The 19,701-nt window shown below is 49.6% G+C and overlaps 1 protein-coding gene across 1 annotated transcript in view; it reads right to left on the reverse strand.

Moving 5' to 3' along the window:
- The window catches only part of LOC138453779 (PHD finger protein 7-like), a 1,510,505-nt gene that overhangs the window by 96,113 nt on the left and 1,394,691 nt on the right, over nucleotides 1–19,701 (reverse strand). The window lies entirely within an intron of this gene.

Genomic DNA, 19,701 nt, shown 5'->3' on the forward strand with positions numbered 1-19,701 from the left:
AGGGTAACAAACACAGATGCAACACGGCGGCCGTTGGGAGTGGGAGGGATAAGAGCTCCCGGCAGCGGCCATGTTGCAAAAAACTAGACCGTGAAAACAGGAAGAGATAAGTAAGAAAATGGAACATTCTAATGGCGCTGTAATCTCCATTGGTCCAATTTTCTCCAAAGGGGCAAGCGCATGACACAACCTTGCGATCAATGAAAAAACATTAAAACATAAATTACTCTTCCCGTCCCTTAGCACCCTCCCCAGAACCATCAAGCCTGCCTATGTGTCTTTTTCTCGAACATTTGAGCTGCTTGTGGCTAGGCTCAGTCCATGTCCCTTCTAATCATTACTCTGATTCCGGAACCACCAGGTTTACCCTACTTGACTTTCATACATCCGTACCATCTGTGCTCATATACTTTAATATGAACGGAACCAATTCCATCTCAAGATTTAGTTTAGGGTTGTTGGGCATGAAAGTGAGCTTCTCCATCATAAAGATCTCTCGTCCCACCTACACCCATTCTTTTTGGAGGGAACCCCCCTCATTCTTCCAGCCCTTAACCAATTTGACTAGACTCTCCCCGCCAATAACAATAACAATAACAGGTTGTGTACCATTTGGCCTAACCCTTCAAACAGCCCATCCCTATTTTCCAGCCCAAACAATATCAGCCAGAGGTCCATGTCCCTCTCAATGATATCTACCTCCTTGATCCAGGACAGCACCTCCTCTCAATATACACTTACATGCCTACACGCCCACCACATGTGCCAGTACGTGCCCTAGTCACTGCACCCCCTACAGCAAAGCGGGCTAATCTGTGGGAACATCCGCGCAAGTCTGGCTGGGTGATGCTGCCAGCGGTGCAGGTGCTTAAATGCATGTAGCCTGTATTGTATAGCTATGGACGTTTTGGCTAACCCTCTACACACACAGGTCCACAAGTAATCGTCTATTTTCCTCCTCAGATCTACTTGCCATTTGTCTCTTAGTCTTAACACCCCCAGTGGTTCAGCTAGGAGGATATCCTTGTAGCGCCTATATATTATGTGTTTGTCTCCTCTAAGCAATATTAAGCTTTCCTCAAACAGGGTCAGTTTTCTCTTAAGAGTTGTGCCCCACTTCCCATCTGTCAGCGGCCCTTGGAGCTAAAGGGAGAGAAAGACAGAAAGAGGGTAGTAATTCCTCCAGCTCTTGTACAGATAAAAACTTGCCTTCCACCAAAATCTGCCCTGCTTTCTCAAGCTCTCCCTCATACCAATTCTAAAAGTGATTTGGTTTGCATATCCCATTCCTGACTGGGGGGCACAAATGCAGCTAAGCGGTGAGGGCCACGTCGATAGCCACCTCGTGCCCGCTCTCTCCCTCATAACTCCTAGAGGACTTGGTGGACCGGGTGCTTCATGATTCTATCTGACACCAGGGACGTCATTTAGGTGTCGCCAGAGGTCGCAACTGCGACCTCTGAGGTCTCCCTTGCGACCTCTGTGGTCTCCCTTGCAACTTTTTTTTTTTTTTTTTGGGTAATGCAAGCTCCTGGGCTGTGGCTCTTTACTTCTGGAGTGGCTGGCTTTCTTGTTCAGGTGCCTTAAAAAAAATAAGAAAAAGAAGAACAGGAGTGCCACAAGTCTAACACTTTCAGCACTAACCCTAAATTAAGAAAGAATAGGAAAACCAAATAATGTGTCTTTCTGTAATTCTATACAATAATTGCTAGACTCATTAAAGGTTTGTTTTAGGCACACTTCAGGGATGAGTCACTGATTTAGTCTGATTTAGTCTGTTCTCAACTCATCCTTTCATCCTTCTGAGGTCGATAAATGAGTACCAACACAGGTTGGGTGATATTGGGTGTATATTTTTTCTATATAAAGTGCTTAAGCGTAAGTGCTATATAATAACACATCATTACCATTTGGTCATGAACGTCTGCTTGCATTCAAAGTAATTTGGTAATATGGGCCTATACACACTGATCTTAACGATACATATGGCGATCCATTCTTGTATGAAATGTACATCACGTTATAGTGATATCGTAACCATATTTTTCGTAGTGCACAATGCTATGTGATGCCACTTCCTGTTTTGTCAACGGGTGAAAGGTCGTGTTCCATCGCTTCCCGCAATATCACTTTGGGGTGGGGTCAAATGACATCACTTCCTGTGATGTCATCAGGGGGGTGTCAAGGGTTGTGTGATGTCACTTCCGCTACCCCTGGCATTTTGGTGAAATGACGTCCCTGTCTGACACCCTGCTCCTTGGCACCCATAACCATTCTCTGAGGACCACAGGCTGTACCACTGTATTGTCTAGATACAACCAATGCTTCCACGTTTGCAGGCCAAGGTGGTTGACTATGACCCTGAGCTCTGAAATAGGTCTCCAAGACTGTGAACGCTTCTCCTCCCTTGTTTCTGGGAAGGACCAGCGTGGCATAGCTAACCCAGTGATCAGACACTCCTGTCCCCCCATAGGAACCACAGCATTTCCCTCTTTGCAATTCTCAGGAAATTTCTCGGGAGCAGTGTGGGCAGCATCTGAAAAAGATAATGAAAACTGGGCAAAACGTTCATCTTTAAAATGTTCACGCATGCCATCCAAGAAAACATAAATTTGGCCCACTTTTCAAGGTCTGCCTTCACCCCGGCCCAGAGTTCCAGATAGTTCTCTGCAAAGAGATCTTGTATTTTCCTCGGAAGGTTAACCAACAAGTACTGCAAACACTGTTCTGCCACTATAAATAAACAATTTAGCACAGTTTACTTTAAATCCAGAGTGGCTCCCGCAAACCTGTATCTTCCTCAGTATATAGTCCAGTGACTCGACTGGGTTAGCAATATACATCAAGATATGTCTGCGAACAACGCCAGTTTATATTCCTTCTCCCCCATCTTCCTATCCTGAATTTCCTCATGCTGTCTTATTCTGGCCGCCAATGGTTCCTTCCGAAGTGCGTACAGCAACTGGGAGAGAGGGCAACCCTACTGGGTTCCCCTTTCCAACTGGATTTCATCAGAGCGGACCCCATCAACCAATATCCTTGCTGTTGGCTCAAAGTATATTGCCCTAATCCACGTCATCCAATTAGCTCCAAACCCAAATTTTAGCAACACATCATCCTGGAATGCCCAGCTGACTCTGTCAAAGGCCTTTTCGGTGTCCAGGTAGAGAAGACAGAGTCTTCCAACTGCCTCCTCAGAAATGACAGCAGATCCAGCTTTTTCTGCACATAATCTGCCCCCTGCCTGTTCCTGACAAATCTCACCTGATCTGGGTGGACCAGTGTGGAGAGGAAGTTCTCAAGCCTCTTAGCGAAGATCTTCATGAAAATCTTGGCATCCAAGTTGATCAGGGCGATTGGCAAGTAGGACAAGCATCTTGTGGCATCTTTCCCAGCCTTGGTTATCAGTGTAATCAAAGCCTTGATAAACGAAGATGGTGGTTTCCCCATCACTAGGAGATCATTGTATATTTTAACTAGGAAGAGCGACAATACCCTGTGTGAGAAACCTGAAGGCGTCTCACCCGCTAGTCCCCGGAGATCTGTCGTCCAGGTGGCCAGGATACGGCCATCGCTATTGGATCCAGTTCCTGGATGTGGACCAGTGGGGGAGGATCACCTGGACGAGGTGTCTTTGAGGAGTGGAAGTGGGACACCGAGGGTTGAGATGCAGTATCCCCTTCCCTGTAACACCTTTTCCCCATCCTACCCTGTAGGATATTTAGAAGCTCTAACCCTCCCTCCCTTTTCCCACACAAACACTTTCTTACACAGAAACAGACAACAGACTAACACCAGAGCCGCTTACCTGATATGTCCCAACACTTGGGTCAGGCAGAGTCAGGCAATTAACAATAACCACGCACACCTGACGGCCCTTTACCTTCCCCATAGGGCTAAAAGGCGGAGCACGAAAGCACACTTCGAGCAAGACCGAACGCAAAAGGAGACAGCCCCACCAAACTGGCAGTACAAAGGGAGGAACAAAACGGTAAGACCTGGAAGGCCGACGAAGGGGGAATTTCCCTTGCCCTTTTCAACTCAGACCCACGAAGCCTCCGAAAGGGAAATCATAAGACCAGTAGTTACAGTAAAGTACAGTTAAAGTTGGCGTGCGGAGCAGCAGTTGTCAATGGTACACAGTGGCCTCCCGCATTGATAACGCAGGCGTAGAGGCAAGCTGACTACCGTGGTACTATCCTTGATTCCAGAGAACAAAGAAGCCAACGGGTTCATCACAGCCAGTGTGTTGAGCCCAAGGTTGCAAGTAGCAACATTTTTGAACGCAAGGAATTTTGCAAGAAGAAGAACTTTTGTGTATGTTTGAACTTTAAAAAAAGCTCAGTTGAGGTCCAGGTGCAGAGGGGTCTGATGTCACATGGGCGCTCATTCGAAAGGCTCTGTCCGGGACCTGTTTTTGAAACTAGAAGAACCAAAAGGCCCAAGGAACGGATGGCGTGAGGCGTCAGAGTGGTCCTACAAGGGTCACATTAAATCCCTTGTACAATCGAAAGTCTCTGACCCGTTGTCAGAGGAAAGCTAAGGGAAGGGAACCCCACTTTCCACTAAGATTGTGAACTGTGATAATTGGCAAATCTGAACCCGACAGAGGGATACCGAAACAAAGGCAGGAGAAAGAAACCCACGTTCTGATGAAACTGAGCAATACATGAACTGTTTTAGGAATACATGAACTCTATTGAAGAAAGGCCATAGTGAACCCGACGGAGGGAGGTGCGTTTTTGCAAGGAGGATCCGAGCCCGGCAGAGGGAGATCCTAGGGGCGAAGAGAAATCAACCAATGTGCAAGATCATCAAGATAAGTTTTGTTTGTTTGTTACTTTGAATCAGCAAAGCTTCTAAGGCAAGAGACTTTTGCAGGAAAAAGACTTAGCCTCTGAAGGGGTTTTGATATTGTTGAACTGAACTGTGAACCTCGTGCTGTTGAGGCCCAGGGGTGTGCTGTGCACGAGGTTCCCGCCTTGTCCCGTGCTTCAAACGTGGGGAAAAGAGACCCAGCCATACCATCCTGATTTATCATTTTGTGAGCACTTCTTTCTTTTCTGGTGAACATTATCCCACACGCTTTTTGTAATTTAGTAGTAAGGATTGGCAATACTTTTTTTTAGTGTAGGCCCTTTTTTAGCACTGCCTTATTATTATTTGATGGTCGTAGCTTACTCCCATCTTAGATTTAGGTTTAGATTAGGTGTTTATCGCACCCATTATAAAGTTCAATAAACACCTTTGAACTGTGATCACTTGTATCTGTCTTTACTGTTGCCACCATGAGTTCCTTACTTTTACAAATTAATGGTATATCTGTCGTCTCACAGGGCCATCCCAGAAATCATTCCTTTGCTCACGCTTTGCACCTCCTCCAGCTCAATCCCCCTGTCTAACCAGCTTATACCCACGGCATCCAGCACCAGCATATCGATTACCGGAGGTAGTCCCTTATTTCCTCTGCAACATCCCTTTCTTCTCTAGCAAACAACATCTGATAGAAGTCAGCAAAGCACCAGGCATTGTCCTCTGGAGCTTTGCGTCGCACCTCGTCCTGTCCTACAATTTCACCCACCCTCCTACTAACTTTCTGAGCCTTCAATCTATCCACATGATGCTGCCTGCCTTGTCCCAATTCTCATAGTATTGTTGTCCTACCAGATTTAACGCATGGTATATTTTGCCCAAATTCTGTTCACGGAGTTCGGCTCTCAGGGTAATTATATCCTCTTTAATCATGTTGCGCCTCTCCGTACAGTTGCTGTACTCCCCCTCTAGGTCCTGTATCTTGCTCCTAGGAAAGCCACATTATGTCTGATCAACTCTCTGGCAATGAGAGATCTTTTAGTCAGAGAGTTCAACCCCCCTATATTTAGCGAACCATATCTCCAAAACTTCCATACCCATCCACCACCCCCTCTAGATTCCAACTCACCCCCATCGCCTGTGTCAACAGCATCTCACCCTGCTATTCTCTTGACCCACAGTTCGTCAGAACCCAGTACAATTCTTCTGACCCATGCATTCATTTGGGTCTGGGGGACGATGGGCCTGAATTTTCACATTCCTGACAGTTTCCTCTGTGTGGTACCTCCAGTAAATGCCTTCTTAAACTTGTCCTGCTTCTCCTTGTTGGTTGTTGCGTCCTTCGGGAGAACCCCTCGCTGCAGCTCCTCCTGCACATGCAGGACTTCCTCTGGATAATCCACTCAACGTACAAAAAAATAGTGAGAAGAGTACCCACACCTGTATCTGCATCCTTTCTCCATTAGCCATGTAGTTGGGGTTTGCACTGGCGCCTGTGGTCCAGCGTGGAAGCAGATAGATCTGGAAATATCTTCACCTCAGAGCCTTCCCACATGATGGACCCTCCTTTCCACACTCTGGCCAGAATATCCACTGTGATGCTGAAATAGTGGCATTTCGCTACCACCGACCTAGGCTTTCCTGCAGGGCCTCCACCTCTGTGTAGCCAATCATACAGGATAGGCTTACCCAGACCTTCTTTAAACAAAGATTGCAGAATCCACTTAAACTTGTCTTTTATCTCCATAGCAGTCTCACCATCTCCTATATTTTTCAAGGTCCTTCATCTTCACGCCAACCTCCTTCCCGACCTGCTCTAGTGCCTTCAGTCTGACATCTAGGGAAAGCTATAGCACCTCCTCGGACATGCAATTGCTCTTCAAGGCCCCAATGCTTTCTTCCACCTTTTCAACTCTGCCTCTCACTTCTGCAATCAAAGCTTGTATATCTGATCACAAAGCCTTCATCCTCATCAGTGCAGAACCCCCCTGAGAATGTGAGCTTCACGCGCGGGTGTGGGCCTCGTATTATTACCGTTTCCAGATCTATATCCGCAAACTTACTTGTATCTTCTGTATCCGCCCCTATCCTGTTTGCTGCCACCAATTTAGTAACGCGTATACTCACCGTACTCCCAATGTCCCCTTCATCTCCCTTTCTCGCTTGTTCACCTAACCGCTCGTCCTGTTGTTCCGTGTCCGCCCGGATCCTGCTTAGTTCCCTCATTATTGCGTCACTCATTTCGCTCAGGGCCTTCGCATCCCGATCCCTCGTACTCTGGTCTTCACTACCCCTCGCTAGTATGCTGTCTATTATCCGTCCCTCTTAGCACTTACGTGCGCTCTCTGATATGATCTTTTTCTTCCAGAATGCCATTTCTCTGTCACCCTCTTGCCTCTCTTCTTCCCTTCTCATATTCTCCCACTGTTCCATAAGCGCTGCCCGTTCTGTGATGCCCCGTACGAGTGCCTCCTCCCGCTCTCTGGGCCTCATTACAAGTACATCGGTCCGGACTTAATGCCGCTGGTATAACCATACCGGTACCGTTTCCGCATCCGCCCAATCATGACCTGCGTACCCGGAAATAGCACTACCTCCAACCGCCACCGCAGAGTTTAGGCTCCCGTAAACTCCGCCTGCACGGAAACCCCTCCGTTACCGGCAATACTAAACACCGCGAGCATCACAACTAGCGCGGACATGGAAACAGCGGCTGAAAAATGGCGTTAAAACCATGATCACGGTGGCGGTACCGCCGCCACCGCGAACATGACGTTAAACAGTGCCTGCTGACCTGAATCAGGGCACAGGTGCACCAAATCAGCCCAGCTGGACCCAGCAGGCCACTGGGAGCCTAGAAAAGGGCCACACCCAGCCCAACACAAAACGGAACCATGCAGCCAGAAGCTCTAGTAGCATTGGGACTGGGCCTACTCAACCAACAGGCAGCACTGCACATGATGGCAGTATTGTTGCAGAGTAGGAGCTGAGGCGTAGGAGGCGCAGGCGGCAACCAGCTAACCCTGCACCCATGGCAAACCCCATTGTCCACTCCCTCTGCAGCCTAGATTCCTCAAGCTGCCTCTCCACCAGCTGGGTGAGGGTAGCCTTCTGCTCCTCCATCCGCTGCATGTGGGAATTTAGCTCTGCCATTGAGGGGGTTGGTGACCTCATAGGATTGTGGAGTGTTGTGGGGCTGAACTCCAGCTGATGGAACGATTCCAAATCATCCAGGGTGGGCACCTCCCCCTGTGGCCCTGTATCAGACTGCACTGCCGGGGCACTGTTGTCACTACATGCTGTCTCCTCTGCACTACAGATGCTCTCTGTGGTGGGTTGCATTGGCATGATGGGTGCCCATGGCACCTGTGTTGCATCAGGCAGCATGGACATGGTGGAGATGTTGGTGATGGTGGCTGGCACATGTGTTGTAGTGCTACTGGGGGCAGAGATGTCGAACTGCTGGCAGCATCCTCCTGGGCAGGGGCGCTGGCTTGCACACGTGCAGGAGCTGATTGCCTGGGCTGTTGTGCAGTATCACTGTCACTCGATACGGCTGTGGTGACACAGAGGGCATGCATTTACTTATGTGGTGGTGCCTGATGGGCGCATCACATGCATCATACAGGTTGATCATTTAATTGTAGCATTTACACTGGTTGCCGGTAATGCATTGTAGTGATATGGGTCACCATCTGGATCATGATGCGTCCTTTGGCCCAGTCATGCCTGGGGGGAGGAGGGGTTGTTAATGGGTCCTTTGGCCCAGTCATGCACTGCCTGTGGGGGGGGGGGGTGTTGTTAATGGGTCCTTTGGCCCAGTCATGCACTGCCGGGGGTTGGGGGTTGTTAATGGGTCCTTTGTGCCACTCCTGGCCTCAATAACATATGGCATTCAAATTTGCGCACTTACCAGCATCTGCAGGTGGACTCACTCCTGCCTCAGCATCCCCGATCCCATGGATGCCCTCAAGGTGGAGAACACTGCTGCAGCGCTCCTCCCATGTTTGCAGCCTCAGTGGGAAAGGAGGTCCTCCACCTGTCCCACTGCTGTGTTGGTGGTGTGTGGAGATCAGGTTCTGCACCCTCAGCCTGAGGTCATCCCACCGCTTGTGGCAGTCCTTTACGCTCCTCACAGTCACGCCCACAGCAGTGCACTTACGTGCTGCTTCCGCCCACATTTCCTTCCTCCGCTGCTGTGTAGCACGCCATTGATCAGCACTGAACAGCATCTCAGCATGCTCCACAAGGTGCTCAACCAGAACAGTTAGCTTCGCCTCGCTAAAGCGCTGTTTGCGCTGCCTCTGGGCTGGAATCCTGGCAGACATGCTGGTGGTCCCTTTTGGCTTCTCAAAGTGTGGATTTTGCTTGTGCTGACTCTGGATGGCAATGGATTGTGCTTTATATGATGGCCGCCTCTCTGTTTTGGCGATCATGGTATTTCCGGTTCCGTGGCGACAGTGGCCGAAACGGGTTTTGCGCTTCTTGTGGCGCCGCTATGTTTATTTCCGTGGGTTTTTCCGTGGCAGCGGTTACACCGTTTCCGCGTCCGTGTGGTGCGCGTGACCTACAGCACGTAAACGCCAGGTCTTTCCGCAACCTTGCGGACGTGGAAACTTTGTTACCGCTGCCACGGAATCACCGCAGTCTGGACCAGGGAAGTTGCAATGAGACCCTCTGTCTTCCTTCCCTTTTTGCTCTAGTTCTATCCTCTCTCCTCTTCCCCGTTCCAGTTGCACTTGTCTTTCTAGTTCCTTGAGCTCAAGCTGTTTGATTAGCATGTTTCTTCTTTCCTTTAGTTCTGCTATCTTTGCTTCCAATCTCGCTTCCTCCTCTTTTGTTGAGTTCCCTTCCTTTCTGATGCTTACCTCTTTCTCCTTTTGCACTTGTTCTGCTTCCAATCCTTGTATTGCTTTGGTTGCCCCCTCCTCCTTCCCCGTGGTCATTCCCTGTAGTTAAATAGTACCTGTGCTGCTATCCATTCATCTGGCCCTACCCCTGCTAACTCAAGCTGTGCTTGTCTTATGCCGCCATCATTAACCTGCGCCCCTTCCATACCCATCGTGCCCTCGTTAGGTTGCGTTAGCGCTGCCTGGGGCATACAGTGTTGGTTTGTACGTAGGGTTTGAATATCCCTCTGCCGCTGTCAACTCTCGAGGCTCGCCTGCTTCCTTTAATTCTCTAATTGGGTACAGTTCCTCGTCCTCCTCCTTACTCTCCTCAGCGTTGTCTAGGACTACGCTGGAAGGGGCAGGAGGCAGAGCACACCCCTCTCCCTCACCGTCCTTTACTTCATATACGCTCATCATCCCTGGGCCATATCCCTGAAACATTTTCCAAAGCTGGAACATTTCTAAGCGGTTTGCCAACTTCTTCCCCTTGTATGTGTTGTGTAAGTACGCTAGCAATGAATGTTGAGTTTCCTTGCAAAAACTACCATTGGGCGGCCAAGCAATTCTTATTCTTTCATCTGTACCCTTTGTCCACTCTACACTATACTTTACTACTCTATCTCTGTAGGTGGGCAGAGTTTTACAAATGTATTGGAGTGGTGTTGTCAACGTGTGGCCCCCACGCTGGGTGCCTCCCCCATAATACATCATTTTTAATACGCACCACCTTTACCTGGCCCCTAATTGGGCACTTCCGACTCTCCGCTGTCAGCAGGAAAGAAATAATGTGCGTTAAAATCCTGTTAATTGCTTCAGTGTATATCTTTCTGTTGTCATGCACTGGGCTCCCATCCTCTGAGACACCCCTCTTTGCTTCTAGGGCCCCCTTCGGCCCGTGGCGTGTAAGGCCCCATGCGACCCCACGCCCGGTGTGCTCTTGGGCCACCCCGCCCTTTCGGGGTAGCCGCTGTTGGGCACTCCCGTGTTATTGTTCGAACCTCTCCTCTCTTTTACTTCCTCACAGCCTGTGCTGCGTAGCCTCGTGCAGTCCCGTCCACACGGGCTGCACCGCTACCCAGCACACCCCCCTCAAGGACGTGCCGGCGTTCTCCGTGCGCGGCCGCCTGCCCACTTGCACCCCGTCTCAGCCGTTGGCCACAAAAAACATACAAACATGTTACGCGCACCAATTTCCCCGTGATAAAACCCCACAATCCCCACAGCTGTCTTCCCACTATACCTGGAGTATACGTCATCAAACACCTTTCTCAATATAGTTGCGTCTGCACCGCTGCGTTGCCTCGTGTGTGATACGTTCCTTCACTGGGGGAACTTAACCAGCCAACTATCTTCCGCAATCCGAGAGAGACTTTAGCTACCTCCTGCGGGAATCCGTCATCTATTCACCGAGCTAACACACTCAATTAATAGGAAATCCTCATCTACTCATCGAACTACAACGCCGACTCATAGGAAAACCACACCCCCATACATGTGTTCACTATCTAGACCAATCAGCGCGGCACTCCGTCCAACACGTGGGGACTCGTTACCCCACCCAATATGCTCATCAACACAAGAAGGGACTACCTCCGCTCCGTTCCCTACTACAAATGACGTGCCAATCACCACCGATACACCAAATTTTGCGACAATGTAAAACCACCCGCCACCCTATTTACAATTCCTCCCCCCACCTGCACAACACAATATTGCTTGTTGTGTGGTCCATACTCACATTAGGCTCACGTCTGCCGGTGCCGCTCGGCTGCAGACACCCCTCCCAATCGGCTTGCCACTTCCCCTATTCTGGACTGCGTCTGGACGCTCGCCAACTGCGGGCGGGATAATTTCGTAGTCGGCTCCCGACGACCAATCTCCGGTTGCACTGTTCGGTTGTATCGCAGTTCCGCGATGGTCCTGCAGTCCTGCAAGGGAGCAACAGCGGAGGGGTGCTTTGGGTGATTTGTGCTTCGGTCTGTCCATAGGGTCCTGTCCACGGGGTTAGTAGCATGAAGCAGCTGCAAGCATATACACTAACTATTCCGCCATCTTGCGTTTCTGCGATGCGGTTGCTGGCCTATGTGGAAAAAATAAAGATGCACGTATGTGTGTGTGTGTGTGTGTGCAGTCGGCTAACTCATAGCACTGGACATGTTCTTCGTGTAGATTGGTGTGTGAGTGATCCAGGTGTGCGACGGCCCATATGTTTCCTGTCTGACGTGGTATGTCGTCATGTCATGTACAACCATGGCAGCTTTAGCTTGCGTGGCGTTTAGTCGAGCTGGTCCATATAATCGTTTCCAGCTCCGTCTTGGTTCCCGTCATGTATCTTGGGCGGGATGCGGCCTGGTTTCGCAGGTGGAGCATGGTCGCGGTGTGCGTTGGTGCTCGGGGCAGTGGGCGGAGGTGCAGCCTCGCGTGGTCGGTGGTTCTTTAGCCGCAACGTCATCTTCCAAATAGGAGGCGTGGCCTGAGGGATGGGACACTACCATTTCTCCTCTTCAATGCTTAACATGTCTGATTTTGTGGCCATTTCTGGAGAGAGTGCTGGTGCCTGGGGACCCATTGCCTCTGGTCTGCCATGACCATGTGGCGGGAAGGCCAGGATCTTCTGTCTTTCCCTCTGCCTGTGTACCGGGGCCTGAGCCTCAAACCACTCACTCCCCTCTGCCCGTGTGTTAATTCTACCGCGCTCCCTACTTCTCCCACAATCCTGGGCCGGTGCTTGTGGTGGGCCCTATAGGATAAATAGTTACAATTTTAGCCAAGTGGGAACTTTAGTGACAACTCAGACTCCTGTAGAAGGGCTATGCCAGTGTCCAAGTGTATGATGGTGTTGGAGCCTGCAGCCGGTATCTCTTGCTTAGCACTAATGTGAGATACTGATAAGAGTTAATACACATCAAAGAGTTTTTAATCTCTTGATGCTTCGATATTAAGCTGAAGTAAGCCCCTTACTATGGATGTTTGCTATGCAACCTGCCAATAGCCCCTTCTCAGGATACCCATGATGTGTCAGTGGTACCTGACCAGTGTTTTCTGGCCTATTAATCGTAACCACTGGCTGGGAACCGGTATAATTAGGAAATACTTGGGCCCACTGCCCAGTAAGAATATGCTCAGTGGGCACCTCTGGATTTCTATTGGAGTTAGGCATAAAATGAACCTCTGAGTTTCCCCCAGAGATAGATCTTGTACACTCTGAACCAAGACTTGGAAAAGTTGTTTATCTTTGTGCTTTGAAACACATTGTGTATATGAGCTATATAAATAAACTATCATTTCATGTCATATCTCCCAACTTACCCGTCACACTGAATCTGTTAGCTGTCTCCATGACCACAGTGTGGTTTCAGAGCATCCAGAGGCACGGAAACTGTTCTTCTTTACACCTGTGAAGATCTTCTCTCAAACCTTCATTCCAACTCTCCTTCTCTTCTTGTCCTCTTTGATCTCTCCTCTGCCTTTGGCAGAGTCAATCATGCCACCCTCTTAAAATGGCTCCATGATACCCTTGGGATCACGGCCCTTGCACTGGACTGGCTGACCTCCTTCCTTTCTAATCGTCCATCCCAGGTGCAACTGGGGCCTTTTATCTCCTCCATCTCACTCTCTACCTGCGGTGTCCCTCATGGTTCTATCCTATCGCTGTGGCTCTTTAACATTTACCTTGCCCCTCTGGCCCACTTGATTTCCACCTTCTCTCCTCATTTCCAGTGTTATTCTGATGACACCAAGCTCTCATTCAAGCGTCCCTCCTCTTCCTCCTCTCTCTCATTCCAGATTGTCTGACTGCAATTCAGACATGGTGCACGGCTAATGATCTCTGTCTTAATGCCAGTAGGAATGAGATCCTTCTCATTGGGAAATCTGCTCCCTGCTTTCCTCCAACACACTGGCCGCTCTCCTTGGGTACCCTCCCCTTACCATTTTGTGAGGCAAAAAACCTTGGTGTCCTTTTTGACTCCTCTCTCTCTTTCTCACCCACATCACGGACCTTGCCAAGAAGGCCCACTTTCAACTTCATCTCCACAGAGGCATTCCCCCCCTTCCTTACCTGCCCCCAGAAACTCAAAGGGGGTCATTCCGGGGTTGGAGGTAAGGGATTACCGGCACCGGTAAGGGTGCCGATGCCAGTAATCCCTTACCTCCGTATTCCGAGTTCCCTTTGCGGGTCCTTCCTTACCTCCTGCTTTTAGCAGCAGTTAAGTACGGGACCCGCAAAGGTACCTCGGAGGTAATTACGGCACCGTAATTTACGGTGCCGTAATTACCTCCTTCCCCATTCCCATTGAGCCCTATTGGGCAGAAATGGGAATGGGGTAGGGCAAAAGGTGAATGGGGAATTACTGGTCCCTCCAACCCTGGAATGGACCGGTAATTACTCCAATCACCATGCCGGATTTGGGACGGTTTCGTAGGCAACCATGGAGCTAATTACTCCACGGTTAGCTCGAAACCCGGAATAGGCCCAATGTCTCCAGAGCTCTGGTTCACTCTAGGCTGGACTACTGCAACATCCCTTTCCTCAATCTGCCTCTTTCCACTTTTCGCCCCTTCAACTAATCCAGAACAGGACTGCAAGACTTATCCTTGGCTTTAAGCTCAGGGACTGCATCTTTCCAGCCCTTACATCTCTCCATTGGCTCCCTGTGACTGCAAAGATCACATTCAAGACCCTCTGCATCATCCTCAAGGCCTTCTGGGGCCTGGGAGCCCGCTACATCCAACTCTCTCTCCCAAAAAAGCTCCCTGCTAGAGCCCTTCGGTCCTCTAGCTCCAACTCTCTGCAGATCAGATGTTTTTCCAAGCAGAGAGTGGGGGGTTGATCTCTTTCTTCAGCAGGAGCCTCCTTCTGGAATGGCCTCCCTGCCCCTCTCAGACTTGAGCCGGACATCCTTAAGTTTTGGAAGCTTTTCAAGACCTTTCTCTTCTCTACTTCCTTCCCCCGCCCCCTTCTTTGCTAATTGCCCCTACCTGCTGCTACGACTGGTGGCCTGGTTCACCTATGAGTCACACAGAGAACCAGGCCCCTCCCTAACCAGTCTCTACCAGCACCCCCTCTACCAGCACTGCCCGTCCTGGCCCCTCTCGGACTAAACCTGGGACAGGCACCCCTTTTGGTCTGGTTCAGCCCAATCCCTTGCACCTAGAAGGTAGTCCCCCACCTTCATCCCTTTGCACTTGCCTCCCCCACCCTGTGCTCCCCCAAGCTCTTGCCCAGCCAATGGGCCCTTCCTCCGCTGCCCCCTCTGCACTTGTGCTCCTGCACTTATCCCCCTCACCACTCCTCTAACCCCCCCTCACTGCACTTCTTCTCTGCACTTGCACGATCTGAATGTCACAAGGCTGAGTAGGACAGTATACTGCCTTTTATATCCCCTGTTCTCCACCCCCACCCTTTTTTGCCTTGTGGCGCCTGGAAACACTTTTGCCTTATAGTGTGCCATATAAATACTCAATAAATAAATGAATAAAGACTTGGAGAGACTATTCCCCATTGTCTGGATAAACTCTTCAGAAAGGGTATATCACTCAGGTTGACTGCTGCACAGTCCCCTGCATTACTCTAGGAAATGCTAGTGCGGTGGCCAAGCAGGCTGAGAACCAAGTTCTCAAACAACAAACAAACACACCTTCCCAAGCTATAGTAGGTGATGGCCCTGGGAGGTGGTATAGGGAGGGTCCCTGTGTCACCCTCAAAACGTCCCCGGTACCAGTCACACAATGGATCAAAACACTAGTCTGATTAAGGGCCACAAAGACCCACAACCTTGTGTGGGATGGCACAGCCCCTCCCAAAGGCCGATTCAGTTTAAGACAGAGGTCGACTCTCCCATTTATACAAACCTGGAGGCACCTATGCTAGTCATCATGTGTCCTACTGCCAACATGTCTTTGCTGAGGTCTGCAGCGCCAGTGTACATGGGTAAACGCACACAAACAAGGCATCCAAAATGGTGAACCGGATTCTTAAAGTCATGGTCCAGACTCTGTACGAATTTCATGCAGGACATAGCCTACACCTCAGGGGGAAAAGTGATTACATAGTAACCAGCAGCGACCATAGTGATAAACAGATGCAGACCCTTCGTCCCTGAACAGCCAGATGGGAGGCGTACCTAAAGTGGAAACTGGTTTCAGGAGAGTTTGGAGTGAGTTGGTATTTTTAGAAGATGGCTGTGAGAGAAACTTGGAGAGGGATAGAGAGTATCAGAGGAGACTCGAGACAGCGGGAGAAAGGCATCAGGAGGTGGGAGGAGGAAGACATAAATGAGGAGGTGGTTAGGTGGAAGACACCAGGAGGTAGCAGGAGAAAGACCCAGGAGCTAGCATGAGGATGTCATTAGGAAGAGGTTGGTAGTCAGCAGGAGTTGGAAGGAACAGGAAGGCAAGATTAACCCAAGGCAGGGATACCGATGAAACCACAAAGGGGTTACAGTAAACCCATAGTGTAAGGAGGAATGAGCATGTGGTATGGTGTTGAGGAGGAGCAGGCTCAGAGGAGGTGTAAAGAGGTGGGGAATTGGGAAAACATCAGGACCATAGGAAAGGGAGGTTATCAGGCTCTGTGGAACGTGAACTTGGTGAGGCCAGCTGGCTCTTTCTCCAAGTGGAAGAGAAACAGCAGCTATAATTGTATCTCATGGCGGATAGGCATTGATATCTACAGGGCCTACAAGGAGGAGTGGAGGTGAGCCAGAGAGAAAACCCCAGAGATCTTCTGAACTTTATAGAGGGAAACTTGAACTGTTGGAACTGGTGATGAGGGACGGTCCTCAGTCTGATCCCCAGAGAGAAGATTTGGTGTTGAAGAATCCTGCCTTTACCTAATATTGTGTTTGTATTCTTTGTGAACCCCACTCGGCTAAATGAGAGATGGTGTCAGAAATGGATTGGGGTTGAAAGCCTGCGATGGAAATATTGTCCAGAGTGCCTAGTGTGGCAAAAGATGTATTGGAATAATGTGGGAACACTTCCCTATACCCCTTACCTATCATTGATGTTCTATTCACTAGGATTAGGATGGTTGTGGAAGGCCCTCTAAGTTCCTCCAATGTTTCGGGAACCGCTGCATCCTAGTCCTAATGGATTATGCTACCCATTATCCTGAGGCCTTTGAAATGAAAATGAACACCATGCAACATATTTTGTAAAATGTAATAATGTAATATTCATTGGTGGGGTTTCCCAAGGAAATCCTCACTGGACAGGGCATTCCGTTTAGGTCCAAACTCGTTTCCTGGGTAATGGGGGAATTAGGACAAGCTACACCCTGAGTGTCACGTCCCTAGGAGTTCCCGTTGTTCCCGATGTCACACCCCAAAGCCCCAGACCCCATACCTCCACTATGGCCCACCCGCAGGCTCGGATCCGGGACCCACCGCGGCCTTCATCCTGTGTTCCAGGGCGGCAGCGCCAACGGCCAGCCCACCGCCGCGGACGCCCGCTCCACTGGCGTATTCCGTGGCGGCTGCGGGATAGGCCTCGTTTCCTGCTTCCGCGTCACGTGGCCGACATCTCCCGCTCACGTGTAACAACAACACGATCACGTGATGCGGGTGCGGACCACGTGACCGGAAGACAAACGTAGCGCCGCTACTTAAACGCTCGGATACGAGTGTTCAGTTTTAACCACAGCTGTTCTCGTGACTACTGTCTGGCGCTACGTTCATCTTGTTTCGGCTCACTTGGAAATCGACCTTGGATTGTTTCACGGACTGTTTTTTGGATTGCCCTGTGTTCTGGCTCTTGGATATTGGAACTCTGGTTACGAATCACGGACTGCCTTTGGTCTTCCATTCTGATACTCGTCTTGGTTTTGCTTTTTCTGGACTTCTTGGTGGACTCCATCAACAGGTGGGGCCTGGTGCCTTCGAGGACTTCACCTCTCTTCTTGGGAGGAACAACCTGCATCGGAGGTAAGACACTGATGGGTCCCGGAACCCCTCACTAGGTTCAACTGAACCACATCTATCAGCCATTGGTAAGACCGTTCCTTTCTTGTTGTTTGGTTTGTGATTATTGTTGTGGCTAGTTACTTAACCGGTGTTTATTTGCAGTGGCACAGGGGTTCCCAGAAGTCTGTGGCTCCGGAAGATCATCTCCCACCTGTGGCCTCAAGGACTGTACAGGGAGTGACATTTGTAGTCTCCCTGTGCGGCACTTGTGGACGGAGGTATCCTCGTTCTACACAACAGTCAAGATACAACAGACTGTGAAGCCACCCTGTCGTGTAGGCGATGGAGGGGGCTGCGGAAGAACCCTTGGCTACTATGGTCCAAGCCATAACCGTGTTACGTGCAGACATGGCCGCAGCAAACACTGCCATTCACCAACGGTTAGACTACCTCCAGAGTATCAGACACCCTCTGCCTCCTGATTTGGAATTCAGGGGTGCCCCTTCCACTCCATCGATAGCCCCTCCTCCGGTTCCAATCCCTCAGAATCCCACGCCTATAGTACTTCCCGCTCCTTTCCCTTTGGCTGCCCTAGAAAGGTATCATGGGGACCCCGGCAAGTTTAGGACGTTCGTCAATCAGTGCAAACTGCACTTTTTGTGTAGACCCCAGGCCTTCCTAGACTCAACTGCAAAAGCCGCCTTCACCCTATCACATTTGGCAGGCATAGCTGCCACTTGGGCTAATCCCCTCATGGAAAGCAACAGCCCGGTGCTTTATGATTTCGACTTGCTGATCACGGAGATGGCCCCAGTATTTGATACCTGCCATAAGGTGCAGTCCCAAGACTTGGAACTATTGGATCTGGGACAAGGTAGGGGGTCTTTGATTGAGTACATTACCAAGTTTAACCAACTTGCAGCAGAACTTCATGGTCTGAAAGTAAAAAGGCTGTTGTTTTTTTTATTTTTTTATTATTGATTTAGTTGCATTATTTTTGTTACAACTTTTCAATAAACATGACATATCAACACAGTCTGAACATAGTAGATTAAAATAGTATTAAAAGCAATTTAAGATCATTTCTCTGAGGACCATTCAGGGTGGACAACAGTAAATACAAAATAGATATTAATAATAATAATAATAATAATAATAATAATAATAATAATAATAATAATAATAATAATAATAATAATTAGGCTTTTATATATAATAATCTGATATTCACAATTTGATCAGAGTTTCTTCGAAAAAAACAAAAAAGAGGACACAGTGGCCCTCATTACGACCCTGGCGGAAATCGAAAAACGATGGCGGAAATGCAAGACCGCCATCGAATAGCGCTCGGTGCGATTATGACCCGTCACCGCAAAGTACGAAGCCATTAGCGACACCATAGTGAACGCCAACGCTAACTGCACCAAGTACGCGCGCGCGCGCCATGCCAAACCGCAAAAACCACCATGGTGCAAGGGTACGCCAATTCCGACCCTAGCGGACATGTACCTAACGCCATCAAGCATGGCGGAATGTACCATACCGCCATGGTGAGAAGTACGGCATCGCGAATCAACCGTAAACGGCCCCACTGAGTGCCTGTACACCGCTCCCTGCCCACAAAGTACAACTCCCCGTAGGTGCAATGAAGTCACAATGCAACCATTGAAATGTACAAGTCACCCATGCATGCCAACGAACAAAAGAAACACAACAGGGGCCAATGGGAGCTGCAGGGCACAGATGGCACGAATACAGAAGCCATCCCAATGGACATGACCACAGTCCCCCACCAAGAAACGCACGCAAACACAGGCACCTGTGACCAGCAATATTCCGAGAATCACATCATTCCACCAGTCCACCTGGCTGACCGGCATCTGTTACACAAAACCCAATCCCCCGCCCCTGAGCATGACAACATTCAAACTGTCATATTGGCAGCCCCCATCCCTGACCTCACGGGCTTCGTAGGCAAACGCGCCCAGTACAGTACCACGCAACTAAACTCCGAAGCTGGAACCCAATGCAGATCTCCTCACAATACATCGCCCCCCAAATAGGCATATGCCACATCACTTGCAAAGAAGAAC

This window comes from Ambystoma mexicanum, chromosome 4p (genome assembly GCF_040938575.1).
Source record: "Ambystoma mexicanum isolate Mex_15411 chromosome 4p, UKY_AmexF1_1, whole genome shotgun sequence".
NCBI lineage: Eukaryota > Metazoa > Chordata > Amphibia > Caudata > Ambystomatidae > Ambystoma > Ambystoma mexicanum.